At 39.7% G+C, this 20828-nt stretch overlaps 1 long non-coding RNA gene across 1 annotated transcript; it reads left to right on the top strand.

Moving 5' to 3' along the window:
• The first annotated feature begins 15204 nt into the window (after nucleotides 1–15204).
• On the top strand, nucleotides 15205–20047 carry LOC107078752 (uncharacterized). Its single transcript, XR_001479719.2, has 4 exons — nucleotides 15205–15443; nucleotides 18587–18710; nucleotides 18958–19055; nucleotides 19960–20047. It is a non-coding gene; the product is annotated as an uncharacterized lncRNA (long non-coding RNA).
• The last annotated feature ends 781 nt before the right edge of the window (nucleotides 20048–20828 follow it).

Genomic DNA, 20828 nt, shown 5'->3' with positions numbered 1-20828 from the left:
ATGTTTTCTGTTACACCCCATCTGATTAATTTGTCAAATTCCAGAATGGCCACATCTCATGGATTTGCATCCGCATGTTAGGACTGCTCTGATGCACATGTGTTGCTAAGACCTGTAAATGCTTAAAAGCAAGAATAATTTAGTTTGTTAATGATATTACATCTAATTGTTATTAGTTAGGAGAACATAATCTTATACAGTAGGCATTAACTACACAATCTAGTTAGTTATGTTAATCATTCTAATTAATTTCAACACATGAAGGGATCGATAAAAAGCTATTTAAGCACAAACATTCATTATCAATACTGGAAAGATGTGGAACTGTGGAAAAACATGGCTTCACGGGTTCTGGTTTTCTAAATGCTTGAGGAAGGGAGAAGGGCAGCAGAGTATACAGGACCAGAGTGACCTTCCTTGAACCATCACATGTCCATGCTGTGTACAGATAATGACTTACAGAATCTAACAGCCAGAAGTTGTGCCACTTTCGTGCATAATGTGTAAAGGTTACCACTGCCTTTAAGCTTTTTGCGACAGGCTCATTTCTGAAACCAGCTGGGGATAATTCTAGTATGTGCCAATCTACCATGTGAAAATACAATGGACAAGTACAAGCTGATTCAGGTGAAACAGCAAACATTTAATATTTCCTATGAAACCTATAGTACAAACTAAGAAAAAATGTAATTTTTGTGACATCACCTCATTTTAAACATAGTGGTACTATATTCTTTGCACAGCCTGAATGTGAAGACCTTAACAGAAATAGAAGGTGTTTCCATTCCACGTCCATATAGCCAGACAATGTGCATCATTCCTGCTGTCATTGCAAACATCATAGGTCCTGTCTTCAAAGGAATGTCATAGGTGGAGCACTGCTTCTGGACATGTTTAACACTATTGAGATATGCTGTATATTATCATTTATTTATATACTTGAAGTAAAAGCAGAAATCTGTTACCTTTCTTTCACCCTTTTAATGACCTCTCTACTCAATAAGGTCACATGATGAAACCAATTATTAGGGACAACATTTTTTTTTAAGAGGGGTAGTTGTTACATCTTTAGGTGACTGAGAAGTGTCTCTTAGATTTGAGATCAAGTTTGTGACACTTGGAAGAGTAAACACTTCTTACTTCAAAGCAGAGAGGATGTTTGCTGAGGTCTGTGGGGTCCCTTCCGCAGAAAAAACTGTAAAGTTTATTTCATGTTGAAAAGAGAAGAAAACACAATGTTTCAGCTGTGGAGCCTTCTTCTTCAAAACGTTGTTTTCTTTCTTTTCAGCGTGGAATAAACCTATTCTTCCTTTGCAGCCTATGCAAAGGCTACTTAATTATACCTAGGTAAGTTGTAGATTAATGATTGTCAAGGAGGAGTACAGAAACACACAATATAAGAGGGAGAAAGAAGCAGGCAGTCAGAGAAGAGAGAGGAGTCGGAGGAGTTGGGACTTGAAGCTTGTGCCAGGCGAAAGCCCCTACTTCGTGATCATCCAAACCAAACCTGACTGGAGCTAAGTATTTAAACCTTGCTAGAAAGATCATGCTGTTCTGTGTTCTTAGGGAACTTGGGTTCCCTGGATAAAAGATAGCTCAGTTAGAAATGTCTTTCCTGTTTAAGGTGCATTTTTATGGATAGGGATATAGGCTCCCATTTATTTTGTGGCATCCAGGGTACATAGAGAGAGAGAGAGAGAGAGATCTGCCAGTTGATCTGGCAGCCCAGTATGTGATCTCCAGTTTTCAATTAACTTACCTGCCTACTTAAACCAGCCTGACACACCACTCCTTGTTCAGTATTGGGATTTACCCAGCTAGAGCTGCATTGTTCTCTGTTTTACAAGATTTCTAGGTTTTTGGCTCTGACCCCTGGCTTTGTCACTGACTTTGTCTTCTGCATCTCAACTTGGTTATTGTGGATTTACTGGTTTGTGACCCTGGCCTGACCTCCTACCCCATATTTGCGGATAAACTCCTGCTGGTCCTTTTGAGTTCAGAGGATTCTGGTTAGGGGCCTTCTTCCGCACTGTAACACACGTGCCTCCAGTTATACCATCCGAAAGAGAAATCACCTACAAGTGTCACGGACATCCAAAGGGACTAACCGTGGGGAGCAGGAGAGCGGAAAAAGACCCATATGCGTGGCGGCGAGACGGGAAAAAGGCCCGGGCTCATTAGTGCAAAGAGTTCAGGAATGCCGTATAGAAACCTATGCCCTCAGGGAGCGGACGTGGGGCGCCCTGGTGCTAGGCGGGTCTCAGGACATCCGAACCTCAATGCTGAGCGAGGACAGAGTGCAAGACCCAGAAATATAAAGCCCAAGGGAAAGAGAGGGACAGGAAGGACAGCAGACCGGAAACTAGGGACAGGACAGAGAAGGAGCGCCCTCTGGCTGCAGAGGGCGTGACAGAAGTTGGTAGTTATGGATGATTATTTTACTTGTTTCCTAAACTGCTCAGTCAAATCCAGATTTTCACAATTTTTCATAAATGTAACAATATTATATTCAGGTAAGTAAGAGTGGATGCCTTCTGGAGTCTATTCATGACACACCCCACAGTTCTCTGAAGAACAACCGTGGAATCAGTCGAGGGAGGAGCCACTGGTTTCACCTTCTTTGCATCAGCTGTCATAACTATCATTTGTCACACCTTAATTTAGCCCCCTTTCACGGATTTCTTTGAAAGTTTTATTTCATATCACTTTCTCCAAAGCGGCATCATTCTCTTCGCCTATGAAACTGTATTTTTTTTCCTGTAAAATAACTCACTTGATTTACTTGAGACATTGTTTTCACTTCCTCCACCCATGTGGGAGTGTTTGGCGTGTATGGTCTTATGGGGGCTCCCACTGTGATGTTGATAACCCTATATTTTTTGCCACTGTTTCTTTTTTCCATTGAGGATGGTAGTCTACAAGTGCATCCTTTAAAGGTTTAAATATTCACAAAGTGTCCTGTTAGTGCTTCATTAACATTCCTGTTGTAATGCAGCATTTTCCACAGGTTCAAGGGAAATTAACACATTGTCCCGTGTGCAGATATGATGTCACATCATTGACTTTGCAGTGCTGTTCCATCTTGACATGATTAGTGTTTTCTGCAAATAGACCTACGATAGACTGGTCCTCCATGCTACTATCAGCACTTTCGCTGCTCAAAACAAATTGCAAGTATTCTTACTTCTTCAGTTTTAAGAAATACTGACACAGGTATGAAGTATTAGGACATGTTAGTTACATCTTTGTAAGGATATGCAATAATGTTTCCTAATGTTCCCTTTTTAAGGCTAAAATAGCACCTCTTGGGGTTTTGTTAATATAAATAAGCATTGGGAATAAATAGGGATGAAACACTCCCGTGAGCTAGGCAGCTGCTCATCGATACATCTTATTTGATTTTTATTAGCAGTCAGTGACAAGGGCAGGTGTTTTTAAATTTCAGGAATTGTGATGTAGTGCTTCTCATACTGATCTGCCTTTCAATCATGCTGTCCTGCAGGGTCCCCTCAGGCTTTATTACAGTATATACTGAATTTTGACTATTTGCTCTGATATGAGGGGAAAAAATAAAAGACAAAAATTTACAATGCTTTTGGATTTTGTGAGTGGCATTTATTCATTTCACATTTTTAAAATAATTTTCAGTTTTTTATTTTTAAATGGTCTCATGGACAAAAAACTACATTTCCTTATGTGCCACAAAGAATTCTGTGAGGTATCTGAATTGCACAGTACCATACTGCATATCAACTACAACATTTTCATTGTTCTTGTAGACTCCTTTCATCTAGATGCCATTATTACAATGAAACTTACATTCCACGACAAAGTAATTTAAATCATGACTCACGACTTTTATTTTAATCTGCCCTCTTTTTTGTTTTTTACAGTACATTTTTAAACACAGGACGAAAGGTGAGAGAACTATTAGCGACTGTGGTCATGATGTGGTGTACGGTACTCGGAATTACAGGTAGATACCAAAAGAAAGTTTAACAATTTCAGGAGAGCAGACTATGAAGGAATGAGAATCCAGTGGGCACTGAAGTAAAGAGGATAACATGAAATTTGTTTAAAGATCTTTGGTTTACACCACAGAAAATCTATCCCAAGTAAATCAAAGGCTAGAAAGCAGTGGCTCAAATGGTTTAATATATTAATTACAACACATATAAGGATAAAGAAAACACTTTGTAAAATAATTATAAGAAAGAAAATGATCCAGTTAAAAAAAGAAGCATAACACATTGCATGTACTGTAAAGTTAAAAAGGATATTAGAGAATTCAACAACAAATAGAAAAGAAATAGAAATAGAAAAGATTGAAAAGGACGTTGCTGTCAAGACAAAAATAAAATGTTTTTTCAGCACTGACACACCAAAGGAATAATAAAGTGTGAAGAATTTAGTATTGAAAAGCATTCAGACGCCAAAAGGGAAATGACTAATATGTTAAATGAATGTTTCATTCAGGTGTTCCCAAAGAAAGAAGTTAGCAGAATGCCTCTGGCTCAAGTGTTTATGTTGATAAACCATTAACATCTTCCACACATGTAGTAAACAATAGGTCAGATTGTTAGGACACACAGTTAAGAATATAGAATTTGAATCAAGGGATATATTTTTCTCTGATTGAATAAATTAAAAAAAAGAATCTTTTTTTTTTAACTGAGTTTTGAACAAACTATAAGGTAATGTCATTCAAGTATTTAAGGTCTTCAAAGACAAACTCAAACTGGGTGATTTCTTCCAAAGCTGTTCGGAACTGTTCAGCCAGTAATGTGCAGAAACATCTCCAATCTTGCAGGAATAGACAACAAATGAAAAAAACATAAATTTGCGGTTCAATGGCCTTCAATTGTCAGCTGGGCTTTACTTTTGCTTTGTCATTAGAGCAGGGTTTTCAAAAAGTTAAAATTAATTATTCTCTTATCAATCTGGAAGTCAGTACATCCAGCAGGCAAGCAGCTGACCTGTCACTACCTGTAGTACTGATTGATATTTAGATTGTGTTCTCTCACCACTTTCTCTCCCATCTCTCAAAACCATTTTGGTTTTAATATAGTTTTCTGCATTCATGAATTAAGCTACTTTTGCAAGGTTTTTAGTGCAAAAAGCATTTCAATTATAAAATATACACTTGGAACTAAAGTTATTTTCCTGTAAAAGAAAAAATGTTGCTCTTACTTCAGTATTTATAAAAATAAATAATAAAATAAATAAAAATAAATCTAGATTATAAAAATAGATTTATGTAGTATATTTGCTGCTCTTATGATGATGTTTGCAAATACTGTACCATGTTTTGCTGCTGCTATTTTGAATTTCATGTCCACTAATAAAAGCTTTCCTTTTTTCATATTTTTACTTATTTCTATAAATGCATAGCTTGAGTGAATTCTTGGTAACATTTTTGTTAACCTCATTATTCTGTCTGTTTTAAAAAAACATATAAATCGGGGTGGTTCAGCACTGATCTGAAAGGCCAGTGTGTCTTCAGATTTTCATTGTACTGTCACTTTGCTCTTAATGACTTGGAGAGTATATCAACCCATTATTGGCTTAATTGGGCCAATTTATCAACTGCTGATCCTTTCAGGAAACGGAGAGCACCTGCAGGCACACTGGCCCTACGGAGCTGGAGCTGGACTGTTATAGGAACCGAAACACTCAAAGCACACCATTCCATTAGAAAGAAAGGGTGGAAACTGCAGAGTTTCCTGTAGTTGTGATGATGGGAGAGCTGCCTGGACAATCGCTGGAATACAGACAAAATTACACAACAATCCACACTGAAAAAAAATTCTACTAAATGCATTTAGAGCAGAACAATTCTTCAGCTACTCCTTTCTTTTCTGTTTTTTTTGTCAGCCTTTAGTACAATGCTCCCTCACATTCTATTCAAGGCTCCACAGCCAAAACTGTGTGTTATGGGAATATGGAACAAGCTACCAGCCATCACTACTAACTACCCAACAGGCTAGATAGGCTGAATTTGCCTTCTTTCACAAATTTTCTTATTTATACTAAAATGTCTATTGCAATCATATTATCATTGCAGGGGGAGATGTCATATTTGACATAAAGTATTGAATTCCAGGAAACAAGAAGATGTACAGGAAGGGGGGCCAGGAGGTCGGGGCTTCAGAGAGATTGAGGCCAGCCACCCCCCCTCCCCGACCCGTTTGCACTGTAGCCATGTGGCGTAACCCCTGCGCTGCGGCCATTCTCACTCCCACGGTCCCATGTCACCCTGCAGCTTACAACCAGCAGCCCACTGACGCTCAGCAGGTGTGAGCCTGGCCAGCACCTGGCTGAGAGGCCTCCTGGGAAAAACTAAGGTTGCTGCTGGAAGAGGTGTTAGTGGGGTCAGAAGGGAGCGCTCACCCTGCGGTCTGTGTGGGTCCTAATGTCCCACTAAACTGACGGGGACACTGTACTGTAAAAAGGCGCCGTCTTTTGAATGAGACGTAAAACCGAAGTCCTGACTCACTGTGGTCAATAAAAATCCCAGGTTGTTTCTCGAAAAGAGTAGGGGTGTCCTGGCCAAATTTCCCATTGGCTTTACCAATCATGGCCTCCTAATAATCCCCATCTCTGAACTGGCTTCATCACTCTGCTCTCCTCCCCACTGAGAGCTGGTATGTGGTGAGCATACTGGGTACACTGTGGCTGCCATCGCATCATCCAGGTGGGGCTGCACACTGGTGGTGGTGGAGGGGATCCCCATTACCTGTAAAGCGCTTTGAGTGGAGTGTCCAGAAATAAGTGTAAGGAATTGTTATTCTATTATTATTATTATTATTATTATTATTATTATTATTATTATTATTATTATTATTATTACTACTAAATGTTTGTAATTCTACTTATTTACCACAAGGCTGCGCTCTTTCTCCCCTCCATTGATTTTTTTATACTGTTGACTGTCGGAGGAATTCTGAAAATTATTACAACTTCAGGTTTGGTGATGGCAGTGTATTAGTCTTTCCTCTCTCACAGCCTGGACAAACACATGGACCATTCTGGAAAAATTCCATATTTTTTTACCTTGAGATGAATGTGTCAAAAACAAAAAAAATTATTGTAGATTTAAAAAAATAAAGGCAGGTCTTTCCCACAACAATCCATGGTGAGTCCATTGGTATAGTTCACCGTTACAAATATTTGGGCGCTGTGTTTGATGATAAACTCAAATTCACTGATGGATGTCATGGATGTAATTGTGAAAAAATCCCAGCCGTGCTGATATGGTCTGATAAAACGGAGGTCCTATTTTTGAGTCTCCCCAAAAATTAAAAAGACAAAATCCACCTTTCAAGGGTCAAAATGTAGTGACCCTAAGCTCTAAAGTCACTGGTGAGCAAGCAATGAGTGTAAAGAAAGTTTTATCATTTTGTTTGCTATTGGATAGAGCCCCTTCAGCAAGTGGACATGTATTTTAATACTTTCATAAATACTTAATGAACCGATTATTATTTTATTTTGTGGTATAGGAAAGAGTCCTTACAACGTAAATGATCTCTTCTTTTCATAGTCATTTCATGGACCTTTTGTTATTTCTCTGTGTTTTTTTACTTTCTCGTAGAAAGGTTGTGGTTCCGTGTTTTTTTTACCAGTTTTATTTGAAATTTGTTCATGCTGCACTGTTTGCTGCTTAAATTCCCATTGGCCTTTGCCAATCATGGACTCCTAATAATCCCCATCTATGAATTGGCTTCATCACTCTGCTTTCCTCCCCACTGAGAGCTGGTATGTGGTGAGTGTACTGGTACACTGTGGCTGCCGTTGCATCATCCAGGTGGGGCCGCACACTGGTGGTGGTGGAGGGGATCCCCATTACCTGTAAAGCGCTTTGAGTGGAGTGTCCAGAGAAAGCGCTATATAAGTGTTAGCAGTCAATTAATTAAATTGCCCCCCTTGGTGATGAAAAAAGTACTTTGAATTGAGTTTAATTGAATTGAAAGAAAGCCATTGCTGAATAATACTCACGTGAAATCTTGACTACAGGTTGCCAGAAGGCATGTGGGAGACTGAGACCATGTGGAAGAAGATTGTGTGGTGCGTTGACAACGGACATTTTTGGCTTCAGTGCTAAGATCCATGTTTGGCTCAATTGTGAAACCACACATCATCCTGAGAACACGATCCCTACAGTGAAGCATGGTGGTGGCAGCATCATGCTATGGGGATACTTCAAAAAGTCTGGATACAGCAAAGAGCAGTAAAATCCTGGAGGAAAACCTGCTGCAGTCTGCAGGAGACCTGGGTCTTGGGAGAAGATTCATCTTCCATCAGGTCAGTGACCTCAAACTTACAGCAAGCGCCTCACTGGAGTGGCTTAAAAACGAGGAAGACAATGTTCTGGAGTGGCCCAGTCAAAACACAGACCTCAATCCAATCGAGAATCTGAGGCAGGCATTGAAAATTGCTGAAGTAGTTTAAGTAGGGAGCTGTGTCAGCGTTCACAAGCTGCACAGCATGTCAGACACCCGAAGAAGGCTCCACAGCTGAAACGCTGTGTTTCTTTTCTTCTCTTTTCAGCATGGAATAAACCTTTACCTGTTCCATTGAAAACTGCTGTTCCTCAACAATCCCTATCCAACTTGAGGGAACTTGAGCAATTTTGCAAAGACTGGCAAAATTGCAGTGTCTGGAAAGGCAAGGCTGGTAGAGACTTAAACAAGTAGTTTTTACCAAATTTTGACTCAACAGGGTGGGGATACTTATGTAATCAGCCTTACAAGGAATAATTGGCTGGCTGATAACAGATGGAATAAAGTGAATAACAAACATATAGTATCCATCCATCCATTTTCTAACCACTTCTTCCAGCTTAGATTTGGGGGAGCCGGAGTCTGACCCAGCAAGAAGAAGGTGCAAGGTGAGATACGCCCTGGATGGGACGCTAGATTATCGCAGGGCACACAGATACAGACCCAGAAGCCAATTAATCTACAGTACCAGTTAATGTCCATGCTTTTGGACTGTGGGAAAAAGCCCAAGCACCTGGAGGAAACCTACGTGAACATAGGGAGAACATACAAACTCCACACAGACAGACAGTGCCAGAATTGAACCCCGGGCCCCTGAGTGAGGAAACAGTGGGCCACCATGCCACCCTATAATGACTTCTACAAACTCCAAGCTGTATAACTGAATGCATTTTACAAGGAATTCATGGAAAGCATTTCCAAATATTCCTGTATTATCAACACGTTAGTGTTTATCTAGTTAAAAGGAGTTGGCTAATGAGCACAACAGATACATATTCCGTTGCAAACTAATAATTTACTTACATGTTTGTTTTTCTTGGCTGTCATTCCTTATTCCTGAGCTGTAGATGATTTAACAGCAGACTATTACTACTTCTATTGTAATATTCTTTCTCTAAACAGTGGAGAGATTATACAGGGCCAATACACATTTTCACACAAGTGGTTCTGATGTAAAAAATCAAGGACAATTCCATTATTTGACTGATTTAATGTTTTAATGCCAGCAATGAAAAAGAAAAAAACAGATCTTAAGGCCTGCATACTTCAAGGTTTGCTTTAAGACTAGATAGGAAATGAGATTAGATATGAACCACAGTGAAAATCAAACAGTACTCCAAGCAAAAATCTCACACCATGTCATGAATATTACTTAATTATAAAATAATCATGAAATCAAAAACAAAATTCTCTTTACTCACTCCTCAGGTATAGTGCTTTACCAGAAGTGTATCTGAAGTGCTGTGTGCTTCTGCAACACCACCTGCTGTGCCTGTTAGCCTGAAGCTTGATTATTTTTCATTTGCATAATGAATGTAGGAATCTGATGGTGTTGAATCACTATTTTATTTACCAGAGGGAACCAGCTGAATCTTGCTGTGCTCTTTTCATAAATCAACTGCTGGAAAAACACAGGGTTTTGTGTCAGCTCTTTCTTTTAGAATATCATACATTATTGTTATTAAAATCCGGTGTTACAAGTGTTACCATCCTTTGTTAACACAACTGACAGATTGACAATCCTCCATTCAAAGAATTGACAGTTTGCTTTGAAATCAAGGGACACTGTTTTCAAATTAGGAAGAGTGTGCTACTCCTCATTTAGAGTAGCGTGCAGTTTTACTCTCTGTGTCACAAACAACATACATGTATTGCTGCTCTAGAATAAGTCCAGAAAAGAGCAACTAGATACATGACTGAGGTTTAAGGAATGCCCTACACAGACAGGCTTCAATACCCGAATCTCTTTAGTCTTAAACTGAAAACACTATGGAAGGACCTCACTCAAGTATTCAAATCATAAATGCAAAACCGAGAAACACAAACCTGTGAAAATCAGTACAACCTGCTTCAGAAGATCACAAGACAGGTATTTTAGGAAATCTAGAACAAGTCACTCGGTTATTCTTTTGAAGATGATATCGCAACGTCTATGAAGGGTCTGGATGAGATGAGCTTCTACCAACCGAATGAGCTTGATTCCCGAATGGCCTTCTCTTGTTCCTAACCTTCCTGATGTTATGTTCTTCACGTTTTGTGATAAACCCTCCACTGCTGCAACTCCTTCAACTTTTTAGTCCTAAATCTGAAGGCTATATATCAGACGCACTTTAGGTTTAATTTGTTATTTTTTAAAGAGTATAAGTGGGTTGGAAATTAAGTACTATTTATTTTTTAAGCTTGATTAATATTGACGGTTTGCAAGGGATTGTCTTTGACATTTCTATTGAGCCACAACCCTCTGCTGTCACAAGGCGCATCTTGTACTGCAGATGCGATATCCAGCTACCAAAAGAGTAAGAGAATTGCTCCTAGCCTGGCCTTCTGGAGTGAACATACAATAATAAACATACAATAATTGTACTGTATTGGTAGTAGACTATTAAAATTTAAATCATATTCAAGAACAGTTTTTGTACTGGTGAATGATGACAATATTCAAGCTACCACTTCTGGCAGGCAAAGGTCTTTGTTTAAAGCACCCTAAAGGGAGGCAAAAATAAGAAATTACACTCCGAGAATAATTCCCCATCCATAATTACCGTGAAACACAGACTTTTCTATGAAAATATGCTCCATCGTGTCATTAAACATTGGATTAATTTATTTTCAGTGTTGTTTGTGTTTTTATGTTTCAATTTAATCATATTTCCTGAAATATCAAACGGAACATACCAGCTGAAATAGTTTAAGTATTATCTGCCTTAGTCTGTGTTAGACTCGGGTTCTCACATTGCTGTTTTCAAGCAGCTGTTGAAATCATTCTCTCAGAATTACTGCTGATCATTCATTCATGAATATTTTACCAAATAGATATCTGACATATAATGATAATAAAATCATTAGTGTCACAAATCATTATTGTGTCCAGGTCACATTATTGTACTTGTGCTTAGAATTGACTAGTAGGAATTACTATTGGCGCCAGCACAGAGGTGTGGTGGTCTCGCAGTGCTGGGGTCCCGGGATCAGTTCCTGGGCTACTGTCTGTGTGGTGCTTCTACGTTCACTCTGTGTTCATGTGGGTGCCCTCCGGTGATCCAGTTGTATCCCACAGTCTAAACACATGCTGGGAGGCTAACTGGCTTCTGGGAGAGCTGGCCCTGGCGTGAGCCGGGGTTTGTGTCTGTGTGCCCAGTGTTGACTGGCGTCCCACCCAGGCTGTATCCTGCCTTGGGCCCATTGGGCTCCAGCTCCCTGCGACCCTGAATTGGGTAAATCATTTAGACAACGGAAGGATTGATTAGTTTTAATATTATAAAACTAACCTGCCAGTATAGGGGACTTTAATATTACATTAAAATCCAGTCATTCTACAGCTTTTACCCATGATGTTAACAGGAACAAAATGGTGCTGGAAGGAATCTGCACTTCACCTGGCAAATGACAGACAAATTCACAAAGATAGCTGTCCTATGATAAGAAAAAAATCAAAATCGTTATGTTCACTGAAGAGCTGATGAGTGATGAACGTCATGATAATACTGCTAAACTGCTCACACTTCACACACAAAAAATATAAATTTAGAAGTCTGGGTTCTGTTGGCTATGCTGTGTAAAACAGGATATTCTGAACATTTTCGTTAGTATCATGTAATAAATCCATTCCATTTTATTGACTACTAAATAGGAAAGTAATGAAACATCACACTGAGTCTGTTAACAGATACACGTAAATTAGTTTTATGACAATAAATTCAAATTTATCTTGATGTCTCATTTCCGTTGCAAGGATGTGGATGAGATTAAAGTGACAAATTCATAAGGTTACCAGTCCAGGAGAGTCTTTATCTATTATGTACAAATATACAGGTTAAAGCTTTGGTCAGAATCCAGATTTGTCAGTCAGGAAGCACGGTGTAAAAGCAGCACAAAGTGTTCTCAAGGGTACACTTACACATTATACAAAAGACATTTTTCTTGGTCGGCAGCCATCACATATTGCTTTGTACATAATTTAATTTGTATAATGCTTTGAATACTCCTTTCAACCTAAGGAATGCTTAGACAGTACTTTTACAGTAATTGGCTTATACATCAGCCAATCATGCAAAATAAAAGTGAGTGTAAGTTAGACTGAATTTCAAGGTTATGTTAGGTTTAAAAATAGCTTTTTATAATAACAGGTGCTGAATCAATGGCCTTTTTAAAGAGAACTATTTTTGTCATAGATCTACCTCATTAAAGTATAGAATAGATCTTTACGGGCAACACTCAATGACATTACAATACTTTAAAAATCAGAATCGTGGATTATTTTTGTTATTACCTTGAATTTGACAATTTGTTTCTTTACTTATAGTCAGATGTACAAGTACGTTCTTTTACTTTCCTTATAGCTTATCATGTTCCTCTTCCATTCAAATATCTTTGCTTTGGAAGCTGTTATTCAAGTCGTTTTCAATTTCTTTTCACACAAGACATTGTGTTGATTCATATCAGGGATTTTTTGTTCAGTTTGTTGTAAAACAGATGTTATTTTTGGGCTGATAATATTTCTAAAAAGTATTTCTGTTATGGATTGGCTCTGCAGGCCGTCTCGGGTGTTATGTTTGACCCTATGCGAAGTGGTAAGAGCTGGAGGTAATGTTACCGTCGCAGTTTCGCGCGGGCTTGTGCCCTCCGCCACTCCACCCCACCGGTTCGTCCCCCAACACCTGGGGCGCGAACCCGGGTCTCTGGCGTAACGCAACAGGGAACCAGCCGAGTGAGCTAAAGGAGACCTCCCCCAGCCCGGCCGGCTAAGGGCCCTGCTACACGCAGTGAGGGCGATGACATCACTGTGTCCGAACCAGCTCCGCTACAGAAACAGGAAACGTAGTTCAGGGAAAACACACAGGGATTTAATAGTGCATCACAAGAACAGTGATGGGTCGTGAACAGGGGAACAAAGAGAGGCGTCCCAATCCGAACAGGTCCAGAGGAGGGTCAGGGCACAGACCTTGAGTCGATAGCTTGAGGTTAAAATCCATGGGAAGGGGAAACAGGAACACGGGCAGTCCTGGGACTGGGACTGGGACTGGGACTGGGGTGAGGTCCCCCGGTTCAGGCGAAATCGGGGAGAAGGCTGTGCCATCAGGCGTCCAGCAGCCTCACGACATCTGAACCCCAATGCTGAGCCCTGAGAACTGGAGGCACTGGGATTAAATAGAGGGAGGCAAAACACGGCACAGCTGGAGAACATACCAGCAATCATGCAGAACTAATGAGGGGAGTAGTGGAGCGCCCTCTAGGGGAGGGATGTCGACTGTCACAATTTCAGTGTTATTCCTACTTCTAACTGTTGTTCATTAAACGTAATTAAGAATGATACATTTTTTTAAAATGTACATTTAGAAGACTATAATATAAGAATGCAAACATTTTCGATTTTTTTATGAAGAATTATTAGTAGTTTAGTTATAAAATTAGTACATTTATTACATAAATTTAATAACTAATTTATTAGAAGTATTAGTTAATAATTAATTTATTTAAGGCTTTCAAGCACGTACATGTTGTTGCTACAGTCAAGACAAGCATAATGCAATAGTTCTTGAATATCATTTTATTTCATCTGTGCATATTTTCAAGTTATGCTTATTAATACTCATTTAAAATTCTGCCTTCAAGTGTAAAATGTGAAATGTTGCAAACCGACAAATTATATTATCACAGATGGGCAACCAGATCTATACTGTACATAATGAGTCTTTAGAGTTTGTTTTTTAATTTATTACTTTTAACTAATTCAGGAACTTTTAAATGACAATGGTCTATGCTATTCTTGTCTATTCAAGACTATTTCCAACTCAAATTAAATCAAATAAGTTAAAACAAGAGCCACAGAGAAACTGGGTTCATACCGCACTATAACTTTAAATTCTGATGTTACCCTTCATGTTTGTATGAAACCTTTGGTTATTTAGAATAGGCAATGGTATGCAGTAGATTCATTATCTGAGATATTCCTTTCCCTGCCATTGGACATTGCTTATGAAAATTTGATCTTTGGTTTTACCACTCTCATTGCTGAATTAATCAGTGGGATCTACAGTATTTCTTCACAGTCTTTAGTCTAGAATTCAATTTTCATTGCTCTATTCGTCTTGAAGCTCATTGGGGCTTGTGCTTACTTCAAGGTAACCTTTCAAGTAACTGCTCGAATTAAAACAATTTTCTGTCACAAATTCAAAACAAAATAATAAAATTCACATCCTATTGTTTATTGCAGATCTCTCAAGCTTTATATCAGATTGTCATTAGGCAATGGTCAGACATATTCTCATTTTTAATAACTATATTGGTTAGCTGTCATCAGATATTGTGTGTCTTCACAGTACTTAAACATTAAAACAAAATTAACCAAGTCAATCACCAATACACTTTGAGTGAGGATTGTAAAAACAAAACTGTGTACATTATCTCGAAAATAAACTTTCAAATAAATATTACAAAATCGATGAAGCTGAGTTTGCTGTTTTGCTTCTGTTATTGAATAATGTATGTTCATAATTTGTGTTGACTCTCCAAGATCCAATCAGTAGCTGTACACTTGGTTTGGCTGCAGAAAAGAAAATGGCTGATTGTACTCATTTCTAGTGCTGTCAGAATTCTTATGATGTCATTGTAATTCTTGTGATGTCAGACTTATGGTAATTGTGCAACAATATTCAAGAGGGAATACCCACAATATGCCACTGGGCTCTTGCGACAGTATCCTTATTGTGCCCAGTAAGGATGGTGGGGACCATTATACTATATGCCTGTGAGAACCATGGAATTGACGAACCCTGTGCGGGTCTCCAGGCAACGTCCATTAGCTGAGGTACCCAAGGCCGGCGACGAGGTACAGTGGTAGGGAAGAGGAGAGGCAAAAAAATCCTACAGGGGCGAGGCAAGAGGGAGAAATCCAAGAATCAAAACCAGAGTCGACGTTGAGGGAGTCCAGACGAGGAAGAGAAGGTACTTTAAGAGGAAAGGGCGAGGTGAGCTCAGGAGGCGGAAGAGATCCAAATACCGAACGATATTACCGGGTGAACTGAGGGTTTAAATACTGAAGGAAAGGGTGTGTCAGGGAAATTGGATAATGAGGGGTTAATTAAGACCAGCTGCAGCCGTAAAAATGCCAATATAAGCCAACTGGATAAGTGCCCTGGATTTGTGAGCAGTCCTGTTACAGTTTGCTTGTGCCCTTCGTGCGTGAGCGGCTGCCGGGGACTGGGTGGGGCCTGACTGCACTCGAGACCTGCTGGAGCCAACCCGAAGAGGAAGATCTCAAGTTTTGGCTACGCACAATAAAGAACATTCAGTTCTCTTGTGCTTCATTGCTGAAACCCTCCCGATGTTTCCAAGAACCAGACAAATCTGTTCAGCAAAGATCCAGGGCTTAACTGACACACTCATTTGTTTCAGTGGAAGGATAGCTGTAAAGCCTTGGAGAAACAAATCAGGGTGTGGACAAGCAGTTGAAGGGAACTGTTGTTAAGGAGGGTCTGCATTCTGTGAATGTTGCTTAGCAAGCAGCAGGCAAGAGTAGAAACATGTTGGGAAGAGGAGAGGTGGGAGTCAGGAGTGACACCCTGCAGAGGATGAGGGGGAGAAGGCAGTGCAGTCAAAAGGAATGGAAACCGAGAAGAGCGAGGGATGGGTAGAAAAGGAGATTAGCGAGGTTGAGTTGGCGAGGTGGTAACTCCGCATCCAGGAGGAAACTATCACGAACTGCATTCCTACAAGCACCTATCACCGCCAACACCCGCACACTAATAATCAATTGTCACTCCTCAAGCTTCTCCTTATTCATACCCTCTCACTCCACTCAGTCCCTGCTCACTAGTGAGAATGACCCTGGGCTTTCTCTGGTGCGCACTACAACTCTCGACCTGATTTATGGCTCCCCGACCTTGTTTCCTCCTCCTTCGACTTTGTCTCGCCTCTCTTTTTGGATTTGGATACCCTTGACCTGACTCTTGTGATACCCGACCTCGCTCTTCTACCTCAACTACGACTTTTGCCTTTTGCGTTTGACGTTTGGATGCCAATCACTAGCTACTACCTACAGTCTCAGCGCCGCATCGGGTCCAACGAGGTGCTCCTAACGCCCTTGCTGACAGAAACAACGATGAAGCAAGCAGTGACAGAGGAGGAAGCCTCGGTATCAGAGAGTGGAATAAGGAGGACAAATGAGCGTCATCAGTGTAAAAATAATATACAGTAAACAGAATGGATGCGAGGGCCCAGGGACTACTGTAGGTGTACAGAACACATAGTAGGAGGCGAAGGACAGATCCAGCTCTCCTCATTTAGTCAACTCATCTAAATTGTATTTTATTTTGTAAGCTGATTGCCTAGTGCTCAGATTGTCACTAGTTAAAATGTGATGAATGCAAATTAACTTGTTCTGTTGTTCATGCTATTTTCGAAATCAGCAATAAGTGAAAACATCATTTGCTAGCTGGTCTACCAATAAGAAATTTTGTAATTCTTGAGGTACACTGTCTTGGATCTGTGGTTGAAATTTTAAAAGTATAAAGCCCTTGAAGCACAGTTATTAACTCCAAAATGTATTGAGAAATGAGCTGACTTAGTGTAATTACAGTTCAGGTTCAACTCCTAGGTCTATTGGACTGCGAAACAAAAATCCAATAAACTAGATTGCTGTAGGTGTTTTAGGTTGAATTTCTGTTGTTTTTGCTGATTTTATGTGTTTTCAGCTCAGTCCACAGCCCATTGCCTTTTACTGTATGTGACCAAGCTGTTTTCACATTATAAATCTCAAATGACAACATATTTTTGGTCAAACTGAACTGTAAAAGAACAGGTTTACCTTTGGCAGAGGGTGCTTTGCTAGTGAGTCTGCACATTCTCCAGATGTTTCACCACACACTCTCGATTCCCCCTCAGGGATTGTAAAAACATGCTGGCCGGGTTATCCAGGTGATTGGATACCCCTACTATCCCTTTCATGGTATTGGCTATTCTAAGTATCCCTTTCCCCACGGCCCTGTGATGGACTGAGGTCACATGCAGAGGAAGAGCAGTTGCTTTCACCTGCCTTGTACACTATGCTCCCAGGATAGGCTCCACTTTGTCACAGCCTATACCAACAGAAGCAGCTCAGTAATGATGAGAGGATGGTTTACCGCTTTATTGTACTTGGTGGCTGTTAACTTTTAAAATGGAATTTGTTTGCAAACATTATGCTATCTGAAAGGGCATGAGTTCAATTATTAGTTTTAGTTTATAAAATTTTAACCCTAATTTAATCAATTGGAATGATAAACGTGGTTAGGGTAATGAGACAATCTTAATCCCACATGTACAGTATATAAACATCTGCTGCTTTTATTATTTTCAAAGCATCGGTGTCATCTATGTCAAACTGTTTTCCAAAGTAGGCTAGCATGATGCAGATTTTCTCTATAAGGCAGCAGCACCTGAAGAGCTTATATAAAAGCTGTTAAATGTGTGCAATTAAGACAGTAAGGGGCTGATATAGCTCATTGTGAATTGAGTTGCAAAGGAGACTTGCCGACATACCAGCCTTCCAGAGCCAGGACCGACAGCCTGATCTGCATTATTTCATTCCTATGTAAAATACTATTATGATGGATTGCTTTGAAATAAATCATTTTTCAGTTTTTCAGTTTTGAGAGGTCTGCTTGATTTGATCATGTTTGTTGAAATGTAGTATGGCTACAATTGAGTTTCCTGTTACTTGAATGGAAAAGGAAAACAAAGACCAAATATAGTGAAAGCTGAAGCTTTTTATTCATGAAATGGAATGCATAACAATGGACAAAATCCATTAGAAACAGTGTATCTGACAGGCCGTTTAAAATGTATATAATAAATCTCACCTTTCCCTCAGAAATGCAATTTAGAAATGATGGTTCAGCAGATCTGGTAGATTTGAATAATGTAAATAGTAATAGACAAATATACAGTTCATAAACATCTGAGCAGGCTGCAGCTTTAAGACTGATGTTTTTTAAGCTTTTGCTTTTAAAGTTTCAGGTCATTGCTACAGTTATATGATCCATTTGGTTTTGTTTTAAATTCTAGAGGAAGCCCAGAGAAACTTTAGCTTTCTGTATTTCATCATGTAGGCTGCACTGTATCAGGTCAAATGAAAGAAATTGCAGCTACTACAGTAAAATGTGATTTACTGAGACAGAGAGAGAGGAGGAAGACCACAGACCCAACATTCCAGGAAGGTCCCAGGATTTTCAGGTAAACACCCCGGTTTTACTGTTGCTTGACCATGCTAAAGTTTTACATAAAATTAAATAAAAATGTTGAATATATAAATCCTGATATATAAAAAGTAGTTGCATATAAAGTAGTTTACATTTCAAGGTGGGAGGGGTTGTGTTGGTACAGTATGTGGTTAGCTCTTTTGCCACCGTCCATTACTCCGCAGGCCCATGGGCTGTACGGAATATTAACTCTGGTGCACTGTGTTATTTCCATGGTCCAGTGTAGTAAAGGACAGAGAAGCCGATGGGAACCACAGGAAATCCATGACCTGTGAAGTCAACAGTGAGGTTCCCTCGGCAGTCTTCTGCAGAAGTCAGGGTAAGTGGAGTCCCAGTCAAGCTGGAGATACGGTCATAGAAGAGCACCTGACAGCTTGATGTATTCAGTACATGCAGCATAATGAAGCTCTGTCACTGAAACACTGATCAAAGCATTTTCACAAACACACTTGTTTTCTCGTATACTGTAAATATACAGTGTACTGTACATTTCCAGAGTCTTAAAGGCAAACATGAGACAATTAGCTGTAATTAGTTAAGGGTTTCTCAACTCCTATAGCAGAAAGACAATAGAAACGAACCTCCTCCTGACACTAGGTTCACACCTTCCCCTTTCTCTCAATGACAGACTTATTTTCGTGTAATCTCCTCTATTCTCATGCCGGTTCTGACTTCACACCTTTCTCCACCCCTCTCCACTTTGCACTTCCTGAGTGGCCTCCCTGCCTCTCCCCTCTCCCTCCTCCTCCACTTTTCCAGCTTTTGTTCTTCTGTGGTATTTAATCTTTGCAGTCTGCTCTGTTTTTCTCACACCTGAAGAAGGCTCCACGGCCGAAACGTTGTGTTTTTCTTTCTTCTCTTTTCAGCATGGAATAAACCTGTTACTTGTTCCTTTGCAGCCTATGCATGCTGACGAACATACCCACCTGAACTATTTTAAATAAATAACCTGATCAGTAAAAACCTTCATGTTCAGCTTAATGTTTTTACCAGCCATAGTGCTAGTAACAGTATTACACTTTCCTGAGGTCTGCCTTTTCTGTCCACAATTCATGATTCCATTACTTTTTTCTTTGAAACAGACACAAACACAGAGTTCCCAGAGCAACAGATATCAGATATGGATTCACAGACTCATAGAGAGGAATATAAATAAAATAGTTTTAGCTGCGGAATGCGCTTCTTATTTTGTTTGCTTTGTTTTTCTTTTCCTTGTGTCCCAGCGGCTCTTCCTCAATCCTCTTCCAGTAAACCAGTAAATGCCAGGAGAGAGTTTCTGGAGTGTGTGTGAGCAGAGGCTGTCTGCTGGGGCTTCGTGAAAGAGCGGAGAAGTGAGGGATCTTCAGGGCTGATCTTCGGAGAGACGCTCCTCAAGTTCTCACTCCGGCAGGAGCCATCAAAACATGGTGACTCTGAGAAAAAGGTGATGTCGGGTACTTAACCACTTCGAATCACTTTGAATCAATTTGTATTCTTTCAAAGATATGAAACAAAGATCAAGAAGCCCCTTTAGACACTGTAAATTTACTTGTCTGCTTCTCTTGTTCTTTAGAGAGCAGGGTTTGTACTTAAAGAATTCACTACTAATACAATGTTGAGAAAAAAAGGAAATGCATGCAATCAGAGAAATAATTTGCATTGCTTTTTTATTTTACATTTTGATATATTTCCCTCAGTCATTAAATGTCCTTCTTACATCACAGAAAATGTAGTCTAAGAGGAGTTCTGCATGACAAGTATTGCACTTTCTTTCTGAACCTACTAAAGAATGACCTGAGATAATTATGGTCCACAGCTGTGTTAAATACCTTTAATAAGTCTCCAGACACATTTTGTATGCAAATAGGATGTCTGCAGTCTCCATTTTTGCTCCTTCCACTATACCTCTGTACAGGGTTTTCTGCAGAGAAAATGGTTATTACCATGCCTCTCACCTTCTAGCAATCAAGCTGTCCTTATGATTAGCTTACTGAGTTTAAGAAATGTCACATAAAGGGCCTGTAAGCAATGTAATTTGAAAGTCAAGAAACTGCAAAGAAGGGTAAAGTGTGAGATGCTAGATGGGTCAGTCTATGATTATTTTGTCATATAA

Source organism: Lepisosteus oculatus, chromosome 2 (genome assembly GCF_040954835.1).
Source record: "Lepisosteus oculatus isolate fLepOcu1 chromosome 2, fLepOcu1.hap2, whole genome shotgun sequence".
In the NCBI taxonomy this organism is placed as follows: Eukaryota; Metazoa; Chordata; class Actinopteri; order Semionotiformes; family Lepisosteidae; genus Lepisosteus; species Lepisosteus oculatus.
This window is presented reverse-complemented; position numbering and strand designations above follow the sequence as displayed.